Here is a 17,976-nt window from a genome sequence, read left to right as displayed (position 1 = left end):
ATTAAAAAGAAAAAGATAACAAGTATTAGTAAATAGGGGAAAGAGAATGCTTAAACGCTGTTGGTGTGAATATAAATCAGTAAAGCCATTATAAAAAACAGAATGAAGATTTCTCAAAAAAATTAACATAGAACTACCATATGATGCTGCAATTGCACTATTGGGTCTAAATCCCAAAACAAATAAAATACGTATGTTGAAGAGAAATCTGCACTACTATATTTATTGCAGAACTCTTCACAGATTCATAGTATAGAATCAATCTAAGTGTCTATCATCCAATAAGTGAATAAAGACAATGTGGTATATATTTTTTGTTTGTATGTATTTTTTGTATAAACATATATATAATATATATGTATATTTTGGGTTATATTTATAGTATATATATTTATATATATTGTGTATATACATATTTTGTGTATATGTATATACACAAAATAAGAAAATCCTGTCATTTGCAATCATATGGATGAACCTAGAGGAAATTATATTTGTTAAAGTAAGTCAAGCACAGAAAGATTAACACCTCATCATTTCACTGTTGTTCACTTATCTAAACAACTTGATGTTATTAAAGTAGAGAGTTTTGTGGTGGTTACCAGATTCTAATGTAATTAGAAGAAAGAAATGTATGTGGAGATGTCTGTGAAAAGATATATAATTACAGTTGGCTAGGAAAAATAAGTTCAAAAGGACTATTGTACAAAATAGTGACTATAGTTAGTAATGATATATTGCACTTTTAAAAAATGCTAGGACAGTCAATTTTATATGCTCTTGTCACAAAAGTGTCAATGATGTGAGATAAAGCATTTGTTAATTACCTAGAATTAAGCATTGACAATGTATATATACTTTAAAACATCATGTTTTATGGATAAATACAGATTTTATGCATCAATTTAAAAACATATTTTTAAAAACATAGAAAAATAAAAGTGTTTCAAATGCTCTCTTTGTCATAAACTTAACTAAATCATATCAAAAGTATATAGTTTTAGTTTAGTTTTTTTTGTTGTTGTTTTTTTGTTTTGTTTTTTTTTTGAGATGGAGTCTCATTCTGTCACGCAGGCTGGAGGGCAGTGTGCAATCTCGGCTCACTGCAACCTCCACCTCCCAAGTTCAAGCGATTCTCCTGCTTCAGCCTCCCAAGTAGTTGGGACTACAGGTGTGTGCCACCATGGCTGGCTAATTTTTTGTATTTTTAGTAGAAGCAGGGTTTCACCATGTTAGCCAGGCTGGTCTTGATCTCCTGACCTTGTGATCCACCCACCTCAGCCTCCCAAGGTGCTGGGATTACAGGCGTTTTTGTTTTTTAAATTTTCCCAACCAGTTTTGTTTTTTAAATTTAATAACTATAGAAACTCTAATATTTACCAGCATATTCTAGACCCAGCACAGAACATGGGAAGAGCCAATGTACTCTAGGGCTTTTACTTTAAGCTTGAGGCATCTTGGAGTTTCTAGTGCTGGTAATGAGGCAGAAATTTAAAAATAAATATGCGTTCATTCACTCTAAGAAAAGTAACAGGCAAAGCAAGGGTTAAAAAGAAAACAATAACTGTTCCTCTGCTTAGCAGCTCACTTCAAGGACAGTTATAAGATAATGCTGTCTGGAAAGCCAAGGCCAAAGGAATGGGCTTCAGACACCACCCCCCTACCCGCTACCAGAACAACGTTGAAGGGAAAAAAAGAAGAGAAAGACAAATTCTTTTACTGTTACTCCTTTCCCTGGTTTCTTAAGCATGATTATGTTTTACGAATGTCTGTATTTAGCCAGTTCTTGTTTTTCTTTTGATGCAGCTACAAGGTCACTAGCTATGCAAGGCCACAAGTTATGCTAAGTCAACAGTTATGCTATAGATTACGTGACCTGTCACTCTATGATTAACTGCTTTTGTTTTGCCTCTGTAAGTTTGCTTATAAAAACCCTGCTCTGTATTTGTTCAAGACTCAGCTTTTTGAATGCAAATCCACTGAGCCAGTGCATACCTAAAATAAACAATCCTCCTGTTCTCCATATCGGTCTCACCATTCCTCAGTTTCCCGCAACAGTAATAGTATGAAAGACATTAAAAGGGCAGGTCTCATAATTAACTATTCTGTAAACACATTAAATAAATTTGCACCCAAAATCAGTGAGAAAATGTTTTAATTGAAAAGCTGCCACGATCTCCAATCTTGGCTACAGTTAGGTAACTAAAAACTGTAGGCCATAAGCTGCACCCAGTAAAATAAAAAAAATTGTAAGAGAAATTCTTCAAGATTGTAATCTCAACCTGGAAAGGAAAGATCATTTCAGATTTTAAATCCACAAGGTTATTCTATTATTTTTCCACACTTAACATTCACACTCAGACAGAAGATTTTACATGGAAAAATAAGCTGTGGTATATGTGTGTCACCAAAATCTTAATTTAGAATTACTCACTTACCATTAAGTATCCTGAAAATGTTATTTGTAAGATACATTTTCTCGTAAGAGATTTCAAAATTCTGATTTGTTTCTTTCTATGGTGCTTACAATACGCAACCTACTCACGTTCATGCTTTACCTATTCTAACTAATGTTATATTTACCACATTTTGTGTTGGAATCTCATAAAAACGAGACAAAGACAAACAATGCTAACAGCCTGATTTATGCCTTTTATCTCAATTAAATGATTTAACCATTGCATTGATAAGCTGTAAAGAACCTCAAACCCTTCAGTTAAAAAACAGGTTTTCATCACATTAAATAATTTCAGACTTCTCATCAGGACCTAGAAAGTACATGTGAAATGACATGGCATGGAGAAAACAGTGAAAAAACTGTAGCCATAAAACAGTCCTCTTTTGAACTGTAGTTTTGGCTGTAAAATGACCATGTAAAGCTTTACTTTTTGTTGTATAACTTGCACTATCAAGTAAGCATCTTTTCTTACCTTGAAAAGTCTATGCCTTGAAAAATTGTCATTTTGTTTTCAAAGTCTGAATAAATTTCTTAACACTTTATACTTTGTGCTTTCAATATTACCAAATATTTGTGAGTTTCTATAATATAAAGGTTTTTCTCAGTACTCCTTTTTTAAAGGATTTTAATCTTTTTTACTACCTCTGTTTTTCATGTTGATAATTTTGTTTTCCATTAAGACATTTGGCTATGAATATCCAGATATTCTCAAATATCAACAGTGTAAAGATTCTTCGGACTATTTTTTTCTATTAACTCCACTTAGGTTTGATTCAAAGTTGACAGCTATTTTAAGCACTTTTTATTTCTTTTCTGCATGTTTATATTAATGGGTCAATTCTCACTATGGATTATCCATTGTTTATATACTATTAGTCTGGGTTTATCAATCTTAAGTCAAAAAGGGCAATACATTTACAACTTTTCTACTTGAAAATAAATAACAGGTTTCCAATTACCAATCACCAGCAGAACTTGAAGACAGTGATGTGATGTGTCTTGGTGCAATGATATTAATCAGAATGAAAAAAAAGATTAAAACTCTGGACAAATTCAAGCATGGGCAAATAGGGCAATAACATTAAACAGAAACCTAATGACTCAACAGTTCTTCCTATGAGAATATACTTACAGAAATTCTATTAAAGAACACATGAAGCTCTATACCATTCCCTTCACTGAAGAAGGATTTGTAATAGCCTGAAACTAACAATACTTTTAGTGTCTGTGATGGTTTATTCTATGTGTCAACATGGCTAAGCTTTGGTACTAAGTTTTTTTGTTTGTGAAACACCAGTCTAGATGTTGGTGTAAAGGTATCTTTTTGATGAGATTAACATTTAAATACTTAGCATTTTCTTCAGTTGAACAAAGCATGCTACCCTCATAACATGGCAGAAACTCATTTTACCCATTGGAGGCTTTAAGAGGAAATATTGAGTTCTCCCAAGGAAAAATATCCTACTTACATAATAGCTTTAGACTTGAGACTAAAACATCAACACTTCCCTAAGTATCCAGTGCCACTGTATTCTTCAGATTTAGCATTGTCAGCCTCAATAATTGAGTGAGTCAATTTTTAAAAATAAGTCCTTTTTTTTCTAAGGAGGTAATGTCAGAAAGACAGCATACTAGGAAGTTTCAGGCCCTCAGTTCCCTGTGGAAATAAGAAATTAACAACAACATATGCACAAAATATCTTTGTGGCAACTCTAGCAATCAATTGAGAAACTGTAGCAACCAACCGAATGCTTAGTTATGAAAAAAACTGCACCTCAAATGCTAGAAAATTCGGCGGCATTTTTCATGTGCTTTTTCTCTATCCTGATCTGGTGCAGTGTACTGTAATCTGAAGGAAGGCAACCAATTCACAATTTCTACCTCATATAAAATGGAATAACTAGAAATAACTTGGATCATTGTAGCTAATTGCTGTACTAACTGAGGTAGTGGCTCCTGTTTTATTCAACTGGAAACACTGATATAAATGAAGCAAAATTTAGATAACAGAATGGAGGCCGTGAAAATCAGCAGCAGGCACCGTGTTGTGTTAGATTTGCAGAAATTCTATAGTAATCCAGTGACCTGAAGGCAGCAAGTTACAGTCAGAGAAACAAAACAGAAACCCCAGGCTTTTGAGACAAAACTGGCTGAAACTCTTGGGTAAATTGAGACATGAGAAGTATATTTATCAGAAACTGGAATAAAAATATACACTAAAAACCCAGGAAGCTTTTGTGAGTTTCTAGCATCTCTACACCACACTGATTAGTGACAGTTTATTCCTGCAGTAAGCCTGTCTATAAACAGTGAATAAAGTGCCTGGGGTTTTTATTTTTTCTGCAAATTGTTAACTCTCATAAAAAGATTATAAGGCATATAAAACAGGGAAACATGGCTCAATCAATAGAACAAAATAAACCTTCAGAAAACAAGCCTAAAGAAACATAGATTTATGTCTTGCTTTATGAATAATTTAAAACAACTGTGTAGTCCCAGGTACTTGGAAGGCTGAGGTGGAAGGATCACTTGGGACCAAGAATTCAGTGCTGCAGTGAGCTATGATCTTGCTGCTGCACTTTATCCTAGATGACAGAGAGACATTCTGTTTCAAAAATAAAAAAAAGAATACTGTACCCCCCAAAGCTAGCCTTCAAACACAAAAAATAAATAAAGACTTTTCCAGACAAATGAAAGCTGAGGGAATTTCTTGACACCAGATGTGTCTTACAGAAAATGCTAAGGACAATTCTTTAATCTAAAAGAAATAAACATTGACATGTAACAAAGAAACATCTAAAATTATAAAACTCACGGGTAGAAGTCTTAATAGGAATACAGAAAAACTCAGAATAATGCTATAATCGTGGTAGGTAAACTGCTTATATTTTAAGTATGGACATAATACAAAAGTACTAGCCACAAGAATAATTATGACAATTGGCTAAGAGATACGTAATATAAGAAGATGTAATTTAAAATATCAAAAAGTAAGAGTGTGAGGGAGATGGTGTTAAAGTGCAGCGTTTTATATTACTTGTATTTGTAATTAAAGTTGTTATTAATTTAAAAGACTATGCTATAACCATAAGGAGTTTTTGTTAAGCATTCATTACGTTATCTACAAAACAAAAATCTATAGATACATTAAAAGAAATAGCATAAAATCATAATACGCTACTAGAGAAAATCACTTAACCACAAAGGAAGACAGTAAGAGACGAAGAAAGAAAAAGATTTACAAAACAACCAGAAAAGAAGTAACAAAATGGTAGTAGAAAAAACCCTTTCCTGTAAATAATAACCTGGAATGTAAGTGGATTATATTATTCGATTAAAAAATGAAGTGTGGCTGAATGGGTTAAAAAAAGGACCAAATACATGCTTTTTATAAAAATGTCACTTAATCTACAAAGACACATAGACTTAAAGCGATGGGAAAAGGTATACCATGAAATGAAAACTCAGAAAGAGCAAGAGTAGATACACTTATATTAGATAAAATTGACTTTAAATCAAGAATGGTAAAATGCCATTATAAAATAATAAAAAGGTCAATACTACAAGAGTTTATAACAGTTGTAAATAAATATGTCTTAAACACTGAGGCATCAAAATATATAAAGCAAATATTAATAAGGTTAGAGGGAGAAATTAACTATAATACAATAATAATAGGAAATTTCAACACCACATTTTCAGCAATAAAAAAGTCATCCAGACAGAAAATAAAGAAACAGAAAAATAGAGTTAAACTGCATTCTATGCAAAATATACCTAAGGGACATTTACAGAGCATTTTCTCCAGCATCAGCAAAATATAAAATTTTCTGGACAGGACATGGATATTCTTTAGGATAGATCATATGTTAAGTCACAATAAAGGTCTTAATAAATCTATAAAGATTGAAATTATATTAACTATATTTTCTGACCAAAACATAAGAAAACTAAAAATGAATAACAGAAGGAATGGTAAAATCTATACAAATTTATAGAAATTAAATGACATGCCCTGGAAAAATGAGTGGTTAAGTAAAAAAAATTAAAAATGATAAGTTTCTTGAGACAAATGAAAATGAAAACACCACATATCAAAAAAAATTTGAGATACAGCAAAAGCAATTGTAAGAGAAGAGTTTATAACAATAAACACCTACATGAAAAAGAGATATTTCAAATAAACAACCTAATAATACATCTCAAAGAACCAGAAAAACAAGACAAAACAAATCTCAAAAAAGTAGAAGGGAAGAAATACCAAAAATCAAAGTAAAAATAAACAAAATAGAGAATTAAAAATAGAAAATATGAAAGATGCAGTTGGTTTTTTGAAATAATAAAATCAACACTTCCTAGTAAACTAAGAAAATAACAGAGAAGACTCAAATAAATAAAACTAGAAATAAAAAGAGGGAAATCACAACTGCTACCACAGACATACAAAGGATCACAAGACACTACTAAGATCAACTGTATGTCAATAAAATGAAAAACTGAGAAAAAATAGATAAATCTGTGGAGACATACTACTTACCAAGATTAAATCATGAAAAATTAGCAAACATAAAAAGACAAATAATTAGTAACAAGATCAAACTGGAAGTAAAGACTCTCCTCTCAAGGAAAAGCCCAGGGACTAATGGCTTTACTGTCAAAGTCTGACACACATTTAAAGAAGAATTAATACAAATACTTCTCAAATCTTTACAAAATATGAAAGAGACAAGCTACAGAATGGGAGCAAACATTTGTAAACTATACAAATATCCAGAGTATATAAAGGATTCAAACAACTAACCAGCAAACAAACAACAAAACAAAACAAATAATTCAATTTAAAAATAAAAAAAACCTTAATAGACAATTTTCCCAAAAAAGTGTACAAACGGCTGGCAGGTTAAAAACAAAATGCTCAACATTACTAACTATAAGGGAAATGACTTTTTTTTTTTTTTTTGAGATGGAGTCTCCCTGTATCACCCAGGCTGGAGTGCAGTGGCACAATCTCCGCTCACTGCAACCTCCGCCTCCCGGGTTCAAGCGATTCTCCTGCCTCAGCCTCCTAAGTAGCTGGGACTACAGGCACGCGCCACCACGCTCAGCTAATTTTTGTATTTTTAGTAGAGACGGGGTTTCACCATGTTGGCCAGGATGGTCTCGAGCTCTTGACCTTGTCATCTGCCTACCTCGGCCTCCCAAAGTACTGGGATTACAGGTGTGAGCCACAGTGCCCAGCCGGGAAATGAAAATTAAAGCTACAATGAGATACCATCCCACCCTAGTAACAATGGCTAGTATAAAGAAGACAAAATATAACAAATACAAGTGAGGACAGAGTGAGAGGAAAACTCTTTGACACTGTTGGTGGGGATGTAGCTTAGTAAATCATTATTTAAAAAGTATGGTGATTTCTCAAAAAGTTAAAAATAGAGCTAATGTACGGTTCATTATTGAACTACTGGTATATAGCCAAAGTAACTAAAATCAGTATGTCAAAAAGATATTTGCACTATGATGTTTATTCCAGCACCATTCACAGTAGCCAAGAGATGAAATCAAAATGTGCCCATCAATAAATAAATAGATAAATAAAATGTGGTATATATACACAATGGAATACTATTTGCTATGGAAAGAAACAAAATACTGTCATCTGTAGCAATATGTGTGAGCCTAGATAATATAATGTTCAATGAAATAAACCATAGATTGAAAGACAAATATTGCATGAGCTCACTAATAAGTGGAATATAGGGAAGTTGATCTTGCAGAAGTTAAGCACAGACTGGTGGTTACCAGAGTCTGGGGAGGGGTCTGGGAAGAAAAAGATTAAGGGAGGTCATTCACTGGGTTCAAAGCTACAGTGAGATAGAAAAAATAAGTTCTGGTGTTCTATTACACAGTTGGGTGACTATAACAACTATGGTATAATAACAACATATATATTTTATAATAGCTAGAAAACAGTAACTTGAAAGTTATTACCATGAAGAAATGATAATGGTTTGAGATGATGAACATGCTAATTACCCGAATTTTATCATAACACAATGTACATATATTTTAAAACATTATGCTATACCCTATAAATATGTGAAATTATGTCAGTTATAGAATAACTTAGTAACCTAAATAAATAAATTTACCAATGCCAAAAATTTCAAGTTCTTGAAGCTGTGTTCTGTGTGTCTCTTGTAGAATACCTTTTCCACTTAACCAGAACGTTTTCAACTTGGCCTTCCCCTTTATTTTCTGCTTGTCCAGAGATTGAAGGTCAAACAGACGTCAGAAATTAGGATCATTCTAGGTCTTTTCTGAGCCTGCAGCTGGCCCTAATCCTATACACTGCCTGGTAGATTCTCTTAACTATGTGGACACTTTTCAAAGATCTTATTCCCAAAGAATTGCACTCTCCATTATCTCCTGTTAGGCATTTCAGTATGACTACTTTTTGTTCCAAAGAAATCCCTTTGCCTAAGGTTATTGATTTGAAATGCCTTTGTTCATGAAGAAATTAACTGCTACAAATACCCTTTGGACACCATGTTTGCTGCATCTTGCATGTTTTGTTGAGTAAACCTTTTTATTCATCTGAAATGTTTTCCAATTTTTAAATTTTTTCTTTGACACTTTGGCTATTTAGAATTTCATTGCGTAATTTTCACATACCTGTGACTTACCCAAATTTCCTGATGTAATTAATTTTTAATTTTATTCCATTGCAGTGAGAGAAAATACTTTGCATTTACACAATTCTTTTAATTTTTGTTTGTTTGTTTTTTGAGACAGAGTTTCACTCTTGCTGCCCAGGCTGGAGTGCAACGGCACGATCTTGGCTCACTGCAACCTCTGCTTCCCTGATTCAAGCTATTCTCCTGCCTCAGCCTCCCGAGTAGCTGGGATTACAGGTGCCCGCCACTACGCGTGGCTAATTTTGTATTTTTAGTAGAGACGGGGCTTCTCCATGTTGCCCAGGCTGGTCTTGAACTCCTGACCTCAGGTGATCTGCCCACCTCATCCTCCCAAAATGGTGGGATTACAGGTGTGGCCACCACGCCCGGCCAATTCTTTTAATTTTATTGTGTATTTAATTATCTAGAGTATAGTTTATTCTAAAAAACATTCCATATATACTTAGTAAAAATGCATAGTCTATTCCTGTTATGTGGAAAGAACTATATATATCTGCTAGATCTCAGTGGTTTTGTTTTCTTCAAGTCTGTTGACTCTTTGACTTGTTGACTGTGTTTTAATTCATTATTGAGCATGAAGTATTTAAATCTCTAACTGTTATTTTTGGATTATCTCTTTCTTGCTTTATTTTTGTCAATTTTTTTTTTTTTTTAGACAGAGTCTCACTCTGTCACCCAGGCTGGAGTGCCTGCTCTGTTCTTGGCTCACTGCAACCTCCGCCTCCTGGGTTCAAGCGATTCTCCTGCCTCAGCCTCCTGAGTAGCAGGGATTCTTATTTTTGTATTCTGTCTAACAATCTTAGTTTTTCTTATTTAATTAATTAATCTTTTTTATATTTAGTATTATTCATATAGTTGGATTTATTTTTTCTGTATTATTTTTGTTTTCTACATATCATGTGTATTTTATTTCTTTTTCTACTATTTTGCCTTATTTTGCATTAAGAAAGCATTTTTATATAACATTACAATTTTAAAAATAATTTTTAATATATATTTGGAGCTATCTCTTGTTCTTTTAGGGCTTCTGATATACATCTTCATTCCTCAGAATCTGTTTTACATTTATAATAACAATACTGATGAGTTATACAAACGTTAGTTCTATGTATTTCTATTTCTGCTTCTCATTTTGTGATATAAATTTTACACTTATTATATCGACATGCTATAAACTTATTATTTTACACATATTATTTTATATAATTTCAATTTTAAAAATGAGATAAAATAGAAAAAAGAGCAAAGATATATCTACAAATTGTTTGAAATTAACTTTTTATTTCCCATTTCTGAATTTTCTCATTTGTTCCAGAATATTCAGCTAATTTTTATTGCAAAACATGCTATCACTCACCTGTTTTGTTTAGTTATTGGTAAGTATATTACATGTAATTGGTCCAACAATACAATTTTATTTATATTGTTATGCACTCATTTTTAAAAATAATATAAGAAATAAAAAATATGCATGATGTCTTTTATAATGACATGATTATCTTTACCGGTGCTTTTGTCATTTCATGTAGATTCAAATTGTTCTCTTTGGTTATTTGATTATCTCTCTCTTTCTTTCTCTCTTTCTTTCTTTTTTTCCTCGGAGTCTCCCTCTGTCGCCCAGGCTGGAGTGCAGTGGCATGATCTTGGCTCACTGCAAGCTCCACCTCCTGGGTTCAAGCGATTCTCCTGCCTCAGCCTCCCAAGTAGCTGGGACTAGAGGCACCCGCCACCACACCCAGGTAATTTTTGTATTTTTACCTAGTTGAAATCAACTCAGTTTTTGTTTACCTGGAAAGGCCTTATGTTGCCTTTATTTTTTATTGATAGCTTTCACATTCAGAAGATTATTTCTTGACAGTTTTTCTTCGATGAGTAGACACAAAGATTTAAATGAAATTGAAAGGCTTCCAAAAGGCGACTAAATTATGATCTAAAAAAATGGATTTGAAATTGTTTTTAAATTGAATTGAAAATAAAATTATATTGATGGCAGCTGATGATACGTTAGACTGGGATGCAGAGAGCAGGAAGAATTAAACTTACGGACAATAGAAGTCTGTGAGTTGTTTGGTCCTGACTTAGGCCAAATGGAGGACATGCTTTTTAGAGAATTAAAGATGGATGCATGAGAGCACAGCCATGCTGAAACTAAAAAGGCTGAGTGCCTGCACTGTGCTAAGACCCACAGGTTTATTGAAATAAAAGTCACTATTTTAACATACAACAATTTAACATACAATATTAGACTAAGAAAGCAAATAGGCAGTGATAATTATGATTAATGTTAACTTTAGTTTTAATAGAATCGTGTTTGATGGGTGTCACAGAAGCAAAAATATGGCCTTTGCTATAAAATGTGTGCTCTACTACTGAGTGTGTAAAGCACTCCTGTGAGTGGAAGCCACAAAGAAACCTGAGGGTCAAGGTGGTAGAATAACCCTTTGATACTTCATATCTAAAAAAAAAATTTCTTGGCATGGAGAGTTTGTATCCAAACATTCGCTGCTTGAAATAGATGTGCATTTCTGTACTCTATAAATGTACCTGGACAAATTAATGAGAGGTATAAAGCAGCCTACATTTTGCTCCCATGTCTAGTGCCCTGACTCAGAACTGTGTCCTCAGGAAAATGGAGCACTTTACCCATTTAGGTGTGATAGAGGTGGGATTTTTCCAATTCTCACAAAGGTGCTTTTGGGCTACTTCTGACCATGAAAATCAGAGATTGCTGGGGAACATTGATGAGGGCAACCATGAATTACTTGAACCTGTAGTAATGCAGTGGAAAATCTGACATTGTGTGCTACTAATTTTGAAGGTTGGGTAATTGGGAGACTACTCTTTTTTTTTTTTTATAAGAACAGACACCATACAATCCACTGGGCTGAATATACCTGGGGAAATAAGCTTACACATGGAAAAGTTGGAGCACAGCTGTTTCTAATGTATTTTCTAGCAATCAAAAAGTTTAATTTTCCCTTGGTGGTTCCCTTTCTTAAAATCACAAAACCAGAGCTTGTACTATCTTTATAGTTGACGTGAAAATTATAGGCCTTGAGGGGATGGGCTGATGGCGTTGCTTCCTTATAACCACATATTGTGAGCCTTATCTTACAAACATGAACTCACTCCAAAAACCCAGCTGGGTGACTGTCTGTCTGTCAGCATTATTAACAGTGAGAGCTCAAGACTCAGGTGAGTGGTGGGATGAGGCAGAATTTTTTCAATTAAGAGCTAGGATCATTGTCTTTTCCTAATTTCAGTCATGTCTCAGTGAATCATATCTAAGTACAATAGATGATTCCAAATGAAAAATGCAACTTTGTGAATACTGAGGTCATAACATACTGATCTTATACTTTGTTAATTTTGTAATATTGCATTTGAATTGTAATTGTATTTTATTTCTTACTATATTAGCTTTTTCTCAGTTTAACTTACTGTATATACCTAGGTAAAATTTTATATTTTGAAACACAAGAAATCTGAACTAATTCTTAAGAATTTAGTCGTACTTCTTTGTTCTTTTAAATTTGAAAACACTTAAGTATATAATAATTTTTAGAGTCATCTCAAAACGTGATTATTATTTAATATTTTACATTAATTAGCTTTCAGTGAATGACCATAAAATTATTTTGTTTTATTTTGGTATAGTTATTGCACATACAGGATTTAGTTCTGGTTACTATGAAACTGTAAACAAATACCTCTTTTTGTCATTTATCACATTTTGTAGAGTTAATCACTACATCACATATATAAAAGCTTATAATATTAAGCATGATTACAAATTTGTAAAACAAATTCAGCTTTAGTGTATTACATTTTATTAATATAAACAGCTAATATAATAAATATTTTATTAATAAGTTAAAACTTATAAAATGTTCTATATGTTAGTTTGGGTAAGATTTTCAATAATGAAGAGAATAATATTCTTCAAAATTTGAGGAAAATAGCATTTCCTTATTACAAAAAATTCTCCAAGTTTTGCACTCTTACAGCTTCCTCGGTAAGTTTCAAACTTGCAATTTATATATTAAAAATATATTCATGAATGTGGTGGCCAGTATATTTCAATTTTGCTGTTAAAATATATGTTAATTTTGTCTAACTTTATTAGGAAATACTGTTTTCTAGTTCTGCGATTTTTTAACATGTAAGAGAAAGGAATAAGGAGAAGTCAAAACAGAAAAGAAAAAGATAATAATAATGGTTGTCTAATTGTGGCTCATAAGGGTATCAAACCCTCAGGAAAATATAATAGTACAAAATCACTAGGTCTCTGAACATCAAGAAAAAAATAAAGCATTTCTAAGTGCTTCACATATCTGCATTTTATGTATTTAGGGAGAAAGGACCTCAACTGCTCATAGTAAGTGTACATGATGAATAGAAGATGAGGTTTTCCAAATTGCAATTTTCAACTTGGAAATATTTCTCCAAATTCAATATTTGACACATTTGGTAAGACTCTTATCTACACTGTGATACACAGGGGCATGATTGTACAACACGTTTCAAAGTTTTAGGAAAAAGTTAGTGTTACACTTAGCTGGTATCTCCTCAGTTGAAATAACTGGAAAGAAACACTCTTCCAAAAGGATTTTAGGCTTTTCAAAATTGGTAGCATAGAATTTGTGATCAAGTCCCTCCAGTATTTTTCCATTGCCCACATTTAAAGTAATGATTTTCCTGCTTATTTTTTCCTTCAAGGAAGCTGGGAATTAAATGTCTTGAAATTATAAATATCCGTGTCAGCAAGCATTGTGCTTCTAGCTGCAGTCTACACTAATTTCAACTTCCAAAGAGTGGCAAATGCATTACGATCATTCAATGGATCTGATACTTGCCATATTTATTATTTTAGTCTTGGTGTATTTTATAAAACTTCTTTTTAACAGGCCTAATCTTGAGGGAAACATTTTTTCTTTTCTAAATTTGCCGGCTGGATTTTTCAGTTTGCCATTTATTGCCACTTAACAACAAACCCCTTCTCCCTGGCATCTAAAATTCATAGGGCTAACAAGGCTGCTCAATAAATGTTGTAAATGAATGATAAAAATGAGTCTTTTTATCAATCACCATGTTGGCCAGGCTGGTTGCAAACTCCTGACCTCAAGTGGTCAACTACCTCGGCCTCGCAAAGTGCTGGGATTACAGGCATGAGCCACCATACCTGGCCTGTAGTTTGTCTTTTCACTCTGTTGATTACTTTCTGTGCCATGTAGAAGCTTTTACTTTAACATTTTATTAACTTTTTTTTCTGTTTTCTGGCTTTATACAAAGGTGAGACATTTTGCTCTCACTGATTTTATGAGCTTTTTCTTCATGTTGGTGTTATGAAGTTTGACCTTTTTCAAATTAAGGTTTATTTAATTTAAAATTGACATATAATTGTACACATTTATGGGATACAGTGTGATATTTCAGTGCATTTATTCATTGTCTAATAGAACCAGAATAATTAACATAGCCATTGTTTTCAATATTTGTCATTTCTCTGTGCTGATAATATGCAAAATTCTCTCTTCTAGCTAACTTAACCTATATAATAACATATTATTATTAATTATAGTCACCCTACTTTGTGTAATATAACACAAAAATTTATTCTTTCTGTTATTTTTTAATTTAATTTTTTTTTTTTTTTTTTTTTTTTGCGACAGAGTCTCACTCTGTTACCCAGGCTGGAGTGTAGTTGCACAATCTCTGCTCACTATAACCTCCACCTCCAGGGTTCAAGCAATTCTTGTGCCTCAGCCTCCCATGTAGCCGGGATTACAGGCACTCGCCACCATGACCAGCTAATTTTTGTATTTTTTGTAGAGACAGGGATTCACCATGTTGGCCAGGCCGGTCTCGAACTCCTGGCCTCAGGTGATCCACCTGCCTCTGTCTCCCAAAGTGCTAGGATTACAGGTGTGAGCCAACACTCCCGGCCTATTCTTTCTTTTAAATGATAATGTTGCAGTCATTGGCAAACCTGTTCTCATCTCTTCCTCCCCACATCCTTTCCAGCCTCTGGCCATTTTACTCTACTTCCATGAGATCAGCTTTAAATTTTACATAAAAATGATATCGTGTGGGGTTTGTCTTTTTATGCTTGGCATATTTTAATTAACATAATGTCCTCCAGGTAAATCGATGTTGCTGTAAATGACAGATTATTATTCTGTTTTAGGAAAAACAGTATGTAGATTCTTCCAAAAATTAAAAATAGAACTACCCTATGATTCAGCAATTTCAATACTGGGTGTATATCAAAAGGAAATAAAATCAGTATGTCAAAGAGGCAACATTACTACCATGTTTATTGCATCACTAATCGTAATAGCCAAACTATTACTTTACTTAAGAATTTTTAAATCTCTTCTTGATACTACATTACACTTCTAAACTTTTAAAGGATTTAAAGGTTTTCAGTTTTAGAAACTATTTAATCACCAATTCTTTAAATATTTCTTTTTTTATATAGTCTAGTAAAGCAATTAGATGTTCATTTCTTCTCAATCCAATCTTCATATATGTATATATTTCATTCTCTATTAATTTGCCTTCTGTAAAATATGTAACTACATCAATTTTGGTTAGTATTCTATTTTATTGGCCTCTCATCAGCTCAGTGTATTTTCATATGTAACCCATATGTTGTACATTACATTGTTTCACCACATTTGTAATAGCTTACTTTCAATTTGCTTTTTTTTCAGATATGACTTGAGAAGCTTATAGTTTTTTTTCTTTGCCCATTACTTTGGTTTTCTGTTTTTTCATTGTATTGAGAAATATTTAAACATAAGACAAATATCTGATGTTTATGTACCATATAATTTCTTTTGACTCTTCATCTTGGTAGTTTATCTAATTGTGTGCAACATAATGTATAACTTAGTTTTCACATATGGAAGATATCATACTTGGAATGTCTCCAGTCTGTATGTTTCTTTGCTGATTCCATTTGCCTTGTTGGAAGTTGAACCCACATGAATCTGACGTTCTTGTGATTAGTCCTGTCTGAATAGAGCATGTGCTTCTTAGGTTGACTACTCCACTGGATTATTCCCTTCATTTACTCCTGGTCCTGGGAATTTCTCATATTTTTCTTCAACTATATTTAGCATAATGTGGATTGTTTTAACTTCTTGACAATTTTAATTATCTGTATTAAATATTTAGAATATATACATTATTTTCCTGAAAAGCATAAATAGCAACAGTTGCATACATTAGTAAAATATGTCTCATAGATTGTCTATGACATAAAACGTCATCTTGTGTGAAATCTCAAGTTTCTTCATGTAGAAGACCTCCTTCCTAATACACCATATTGTAATAATTTGTGAAGTGTGATTACTTTTTACTATGTATGTATTACATATGTATTATGCACAAATTTCAGAAACACTCCAATGAATATACAGCTAGAATTACTGTTTTATATCATATAAAGCTAATATGGGTTAAATCATTTACCTTAATTCAGATTTTTTCTACAATTACCATTATTTCTCATTAGCACTTCCCTGATATCAAAAACATAATGCGGATTTAGATTTTTTATTTAATCCAGAAGATGTTGAAAATGGTTCTAAATGGAGTTTACATGTGGCTAGATAATACTTGTTAATTACCTTTAACTTTTTAAATACATTAATTGAGGTATAATTGACAAACTAAAGGTATATATATTTAGGATTTAGAATATGATGTTTTGAGACATGTATACATTTTTTAATTACCTCGGTTAAGCTAGTTAACATATTTATCACTTTACATAGTTACTTTATGTGTCTGTGTGTGAGTGGGTATGTGTGGTGAGATTACTTCAGATTTGATTTCGAAAAAATTTTAAGTATACAGTATTATTAACTATTGTCACCAGTCTATATGTTACATTCCCATCATTTATGTATTTTATAGCTGAAAGTATGTATCTTTTGACTGATACCTTGTCATTTGCTCCCACATCCTAGCCCGTAGTAATTATTATTCTTCTGTTCCTATGACTCTGAGTTATTAAAGATTTCACATAAATACGAAATCACGCGGTACTTGTCTTTTTGTATCTGGCTTATTTCACTTAGCATAATGTCTTCATGGTTCTTCAATGTTGTTGAAAATGGCAGAATTTTCATCTTCATTAAAGATAAATTACATATACATATATTTATCACAGTTTCGTTATGTATTCATCTATATATATAGATATAATTTATCAAATTATCTTTTCCATATTATTCAAATATAATATTGTTTTGCATTTATTATTAAAATTAATTTCCTGTCTTTAAAAAATTTTCATAAAATTTATGGGGTCAATTCAATCTGCCCTCTTGATAAAAGCCAAAGTTACATGTCAGTTTTACTAATTTGGATTAGATTGAGATTTTTATTGCCTCAAATAATAAGTATAAGCATTAAGGATAAAAATATAATTACATTCTTCATCTTACAACAAAGAAAACTTTGGATTATTTATTGGACAAAAGACTTATTCTATATTATTATTTCTATTTTTGTGTTACCTAAACATTTATTACACATAGAATACCACAAAACAGCAATAAATAAATCGGTTGTCACAAATGATGAAAGTAAAATTAAGAAATAAGATATACTTCCCAGAGAATGTTTGTAACAAAAATAAATGAAATATGTTTTAGGTGATGCATATTCTAATTCCCCTGATTTGATTATTACATATTATATGCTTGTATCAAACTATCACATGTACTACATAAAGATGTACAACTATTATGTGTCTGTAACAATTAAAAATAAGAAAGTATATATGAATAGATATGTATATATAAATAA

Source organism: Pan paniscus, chromosome 6 (assembly GCF_029289425.2).
Source record: "Pan paniscus chromosome 6, NHGRI_mPanPan1-v2.0_pri, whole genome shotgun sequence".
NCBI lineage: Eukaryota > Metazoa > Chordata > Mammalia > Primates > Hominidae > Pan > Pan paniscus.
The sequence above is the reverse complement of the archived record's forward strand: the minus strand, read 5'-3'. Positions refer to the sequence as shown.